This window comes from Centruroides sculpturatus, unplaced genomic scaffold (genome assembly GCF_000671375.1).
Source record: "Centruroides sculpturatus isolate CEXI.00-Female unplaced genomic scaffold, Cexi_2.0 scaffold48, whole genome shotgun sequence".
Classification (NCBI taxonomy): domain Eukaryota; kingdom Metazoa; phylum Arthropoda; class Arachnida; order Scorpiones; family Buthidae; genus Centruroides; species Centruroides sculpturatus.
The window spans coordinates 659791-666353 of NW_019384294.1; the positions used below are offsets into that span (position 1 = coordinate 659791).

At 27.0% G+C, this 6563-nt stretch overlaps 1 protein-coding gene across 3 annotated transcripts in view; it reads left to right on the forward strand.

The window, feature by feature from the left end:
• The window catches only part of LOC111619556 (lachesin-like), a 122699-nt gene that overhangs the window by 33086 nt on the left and 83050 nt on the right, over positions 1–6563 (forward strand). The gene's annotated exons all lie outside the window — the stretch shown is intronic.

Here is a 6563-nt window from a genome sequence, read left to right on the forward strand (position 1 = left end):
TATATATATATATATAATTCGTTCTTCCTCACGTCATATATCATCATTTCATCAAATCTAAAGAAATTTATATATATACATTTTTTTATTATTTGAATACTTTGTTGAAAAATTTCTATAAATTTTCCTTAAGAAATGTGTATATATATATTTTTTAAATATGATTTTTTTCGACATTCGAACAATGAGAGGTGGATTTATTGCTCTGAAAAAACTTTTATTGGTAGAAAGGAAGAGAGGGTGAATCGCTTGTGAAACAAGTACTCAACAACTAGATCAAGCTCTAAGGGGTTAACGATTTAAAGATATATATATATATAATAATAAAAAAAGTGTTTGACCACCCGCTGCTGTCCGAATATCGGACGGTCTTGGGAAGTTGCAATCAATCTCACTTTACTAGTGGTCGTGACTGAGGACAAAAGAAAGGAAAAATTCGTTTCGGGAAACCTTATTTGTCCTTGATGGCTTACGTCAATAAAATGTATTTCTTATATTCTTTTGGATTTGTTGTGTTTTTGGATAAAATATGACGTAGTAATTTTTTAAAAATTATTCTTTTACGGATGCCGTGCTAATGGTGAAGACAGCTATATTTTAAGGATTTATAATTGTTAGATTTGAGGATCTATATCGCTAAATTATCTATGAATTTCATAATTTTCTTTAAATTTTTATTTTGTATCATGCGCTTACACAATACATGATAAAGCAAAGATATTTCTATTGTTTGAACAGAAAAATCTCTGCATTATCATGATTCTTCGTAATGATTTTAATTAAATTTTTATTAAAAAATTTTACGTTGTTTTTTTCTACTTAATATTTACGAATTAATTATATTTAATGTACAATCCATTATTGTTAAAATTTTGTTTTTAAATCTGTGTTATTGCTATTTCCTTGTTTAAGATTAAAATAATTAATACAGATTGTTATCAATTAATGAGTTCTCTTACAATTGGATATTTTGCTAAGAGTTCAATAAATTGTTCATTTAAATAATCAGAATCTTCATCTTTCGCTATTATGTATTCGCACGACTTTACATTGTTTAAATAAACGTTAATAGTGATTTCACTAATTCTTTACATTGTAAAGAATAAATTAATATAAAATTTAAAAATAATGAAAATATAACTTTTTAAAATTTTTTTATTAATTTATCAAAGTCAAAAAATCATTATAGGAAAGAACATCAGGATAACGACATTACATGTTTTTTTTTGTTTGTTGACGTCTATGTAATTTATGTAGAGTCAGCACACAAGAGGCAACTTCTCAATGTACTGGATCATTCTTTTTGCAATCTCGTCTCTTGAGAATGTCTGACAATCATTACTTGTTTCTAGGCTTTAGTTTTCTAGCAAAGACGTAGTGAAAGAGAAGAGATGCTTTCTGTCTTTGCTGCAAACAGATGGGCAGATTCAATTTGCAGCCATTAAATACCTACACGGTCCAATCAATTAGACCTTTGAGATCCCATCTTCTCAACCAGACAATGTACACAGGAACACTTTTTCCGTCACTGACGTAAGATACGTTTTTCTTCCTCTTCGCGACTCTATTGCGAATTAAAATGTTGTTATTCTCTCCAGACCTTACATTATAGATGCTGTGGTGCATTTCTACTGATTTGTGCTTCAAGTTAAGGCATTATTCTGATTTATTTTTCTAACTGTTAAAGTTTTGATCCCCTTTTTCTTTATTCGATGCCACGAATAATGCAAAAAATAACAATATTTTAACACAGATTCTAAGATTTCCATCTATAAAAACAACACTAAGCAATATTTATACATAATATATAGATTTTTATCTAGAAATATTTAATATTTAAAAGAAAATATATNATTAATTATATTAGAATTAGTTTGATCAATGTTATAATAATTCTATTGTTCAAACAGAAGTAAATTAGAATGTTTAACAAATATCAAAATAATTGTGTTAAATAAGGTTTTATTAGGTGTAAAATAGTAATAAATGTTACCTTTTTTTTCCACATTGCTAAATTACAACTTGCTGCAGAAATTTATTTATTATTTTCTAAGGTAGTTTCATTACAGTAGTTCCTTAATATAATTTTCATTTCGTCATCCGTTTCTAACAATCTTCTCTCTCTTAGATGCAAACATCCAATTACAAGACTCATTATTTAGTTTCTGTCCAGAGACTGTAATTGAATGTCATTGCTTTGTTTTGATAAAAGTAATCTAATTTATATCTTTATATTAATAGACTATAAATTATATTGTATACTATTTTTTTATATATTATAAATTTATTTTTTATTATTTTTTTTTAAATTACAAAATAAAATTTTATTTTTCTTTATTGAATTGATTTTTATTAAAAAATTTTGCATGTATTTTTTAGGATTATTTTTAAGGTTTTCCTTAATCCTCATAACGCAAAATTTAGCAGTATTTATCACTCTTGAATTTATGAATTTATATTAAACTGGAAGTGAAGCACTTAGATTGAATAGATGATAATGGAGATGACATTAACAGATTACACGATTCATTATTTTGTTGTACAGATTTCAAATAGCGAATATTTTAAACAAGCAATTAATGTCAAGCGTTAAATTAATATTATATCAATTAAATATTAATTTTTTTAATTAATTATGAAAATTTTATGTTATAATATTTCCTAATTATCGCGATAGAAATTATTTTATATAAATTTTGACATATTAGTCGAACGATACAAAGTTTACCGTAGTGAACTAACATTATATTACTTTTTGTCTATCCTGGGAAAAAATTGTTTCTGGCTCAGTGGTTACCACTATGGCTCTGGTCTTCAGAGATACGAAGAAATCACTGATCTCATTCCAAAAATGTCACTGCTTTACTGAAACTTGTTACTTCGACTTGCTTTTTTCATGACACAAACTAATAAACAAGAATATCATGTTGATAAAATATTGTCTATACTTTTTACTCTTGCTGGACGTACAAGATAAGATGAATATAGTTCTCTTCTTAAAAGAAAAAAATAAAAAAAACTAAATATATATGTTAGGAAAAAAGTGAAGAGGAGAAAAACAAAGGGGGGAAAAAAGAACAAAAATATTTTAATAAAATACCAACTGATGTATTATTTGTATGTTTTTTTTTTTTCCTTGTATATTTTCTATAGAATTTCACGACGTTCCTGTTTAAGAAACACAAACTCAATTCTTTGACAGAATTTCGTTTCACGGAATTTTGAAATTTCTATTTCTGTTGTTTACAAGTTTTCAAATCATATTTTATTCTTAACGAATGTTTATATTGTAGTTCGTTTAGTCGTTGAGATAAGCAAACAAACAGATTGTTCTTTCCCAGTTATTTTAAGAATTTTTCTATCTAAACGTAGTTTCGATATTGTATTGTTCTATGGAGATAAAAATACATATANTTATTTACTACTGGTGTAGTAATGAAAATATATCAACTAATTTATTTCATTTTTACGATAGATTTTATTATTTCTCAAAATGTTTTTATCATTAAAATAATTTATAAAAACTTGTTTAAACGATTTTAAAAAATAACAATATTTATATGCCATTTTTATAAATATATTTTCATTTATTCTACAATTAACTTCTACAGAGAAGTTAATTTCTAGTTCAGAATATGAAAGAAATAACTCAAAGAAGTTATTTCTTTCATACTCCACGGAAACTGCAAGGAGATATTTCTTCACTCTCTGAAGCTGCCGTTGTTTAGAATATAAATTTCCAATGATCTTTAAATATCTATTATAAAATATGGACTTGTTTGTTCTATTAAAACATATTATTCTTGATAATATTAAAAAAATTATTATACATAAAAATATGTTTATGAGATTTTATAACATATTTCTAAATGAAGCCTTCATTACTACAGGAGACATTAGTTAAATAACTAGCAGATAAGCCTGGCGTTGCTCGGGCAAAAACTAACGATAGCGAAGATTAAGATTATTACATTATAGTCAATCTTACCCGTCTTCACAGAATGTAAGAATTAGGTCCTCCTGTTTCCAGACTAATTAGAAAATTTTAGATGGGTCTAAAAATATGTTCGATTTCCCGCAAAAACGCAAAAAAACTGCTTCTGCGCCTGTAAATCTTGTATAACACTTTCATTTTGTTACTTAACACTTCCTTTGTTAACACCTTTCCCTCGCGGGAGGGGGGAATTTCAAAAAATCTCTTCTTAGTGTACGTTCTCATGATGTACCCTAACTGTGTACCAAATTTCAACCTTCAACTCCTAACCGTTTGGGCTTTGCGCTTATTATTATTATTATCAACCCATCTCGATTATATATATGTAGATTATTTATATTGTTTACAAAATAAGTTTTTGGTTTGAAAGCAATGTAACACAACAATTGATTCTTTAATGTTTTTATCTTTATTTTTACTTTAACTTAAAGTTGTTTTAAAATACAATTTCAAGTCTTACTGATTTACAATAGCTTAAGATTAGATTTAATTTTTTATCCATCTTAATTGCTCTTCGTTGCTATCTTCCTAAAGCTTCTAATTCTAATCTTGGCTCANTATATAGATTGTATCTTAATTTTCCATTATAAATGACGCTCTTCTACATATTTAAACAGTTAAAAAAATTATGATTACTTAACGAGATAATTCGATATGTCATAAGTTTTGCATGCTGTGGTATAAGTCGTTAATATCACCTGTCGTTTAGTAGAGAAAATGTTTTTTCATCCTTCTTATCATCAGGTACTAAACATCAAAACAGTAAATTTTCTTTAATTACTCATATTTAAGTGTTATATATCAGCTTACGTGCTTATACTTTATACATTTTTTTAAAAAATTCTATTCTTAAATAATTTTTTAAGCTTAAAAAAATGCATGATTGATTGTTTAGTACTTTAATTAAAAATATTAAAAGATTGTTGGCTTATAGCTTCGACACTTGAAGTTAAATTTTCGAATTTCTTGTCAACACGGAGTGTCTACGCGAAACAAAACGATTAACTATACGTGACTTGCATATGAGAAGAGGTATTGAAGCGCAGTAGGTGAACATTGAGTAAGGAGAGTCTCCACATTTATCTCTTGGTCCGCACGTTTCTCTTGATGCACCTTTCAGAGGTTGCTCGTTAACTGTGGACATGCGTCATTTGATAAATACGAAATTCAAACATACCCTATGTAGAAACCCTCAAGAATTTTTCTAACGTGTGTTGAATACAGAACATGAGAAGAATTTACATTTGTTAAGACACCAGATATAGAATATTATCGAATTTTTAACGCAACGAAGGTTAAACTTGATTTATGAACAGTATAGTAGATGTATTATTGATTTATGTAGAACTTTGTGGATAAGAATATAATTATAGGTATAAAGTATGTACTTTCATTTTCTTTTTTAAAAACATTTCATCGATTTCTCTTCGTTCGTTGGTATGTTTTCGATGTTTAACGTAATAAATTATAGGGTTCGATGTTGAACCACTGATGGAAAATCTATCTTAATTGACATGTTATTATTTAAGGATATATTGTTAACTCTTACGTTGTCTTAATTTATTTTTATGTAATATATAAATGGTTTTCTTTTTTTTAATCGATTCTCCTACACATTTTTCAAAACGAACCTCGTACAGTAAATATCTCTCATATGTATCAAGCGAGATATAATTTGTTGCTGTTTTTAACTAAAAGAAAATTAATTTATTATATTAATTTTATACTCTAAGCGTGCTCTAAGATATTTTTCATTAAATGCCATCACGAAGTTCATTCCTATATTAATGAAGCTTACTTCGAGATGCTGCGAGTTAGAAAACCAAATATACCTTAATATGATATTTATAATTTCGTGAAGTGTATATATATATATATTCTACAGAAATATATATAAAAAAAGCAATAGCTCATTTCCATCATGGACCAATGTTCTTTGATTGCCAGTCACCTGTCTCCATGGAAACCACATTTCTGCATCATTAGGACCAGATTCTCGAAGTGAGTCACAATTTTCCTGCATCATGCTTCCAATTCAAAAGAATGATAAGCAGTTAATAAAATAAACGTCATAAACTTATATATAAGACTCCTTACCTAATTAAGTAACCAACGTGACGGTTATTATAGAAAATATGAGTTCATAGCAAGAAATAAATTCCACGATATATGTCAGGAAAGAAAGAAAGGAAGGAAAAAATATATATAAGAATACTTTTTGTCACCAAACCTTGTCATTATCTGCTAATCTCTTTGGTTTGGCTTCTCATTTGTAACTTCAAACTTGATACTTGTTCATTAGCCACCTTCCATGAAGTAACGACTTTCTTCAGTTGAGAAATTATACCTGTGTTTGCCTTCAAGTTAAATTTTACCACAGAAATTCCTCTTTTTTTATCCTTATTTAAAGATTCTCTTTGAGATATTTCGATAATTAGAAGCTACTCGAATTTTTATATAAAGAGAGGTATCAATATCAATTTTTTATGACTTTATATATTCGCTAACTTAATAAAGATATAAAAATTATTAATTTATAATATATTTTATATCTTAACGAATGTTTATA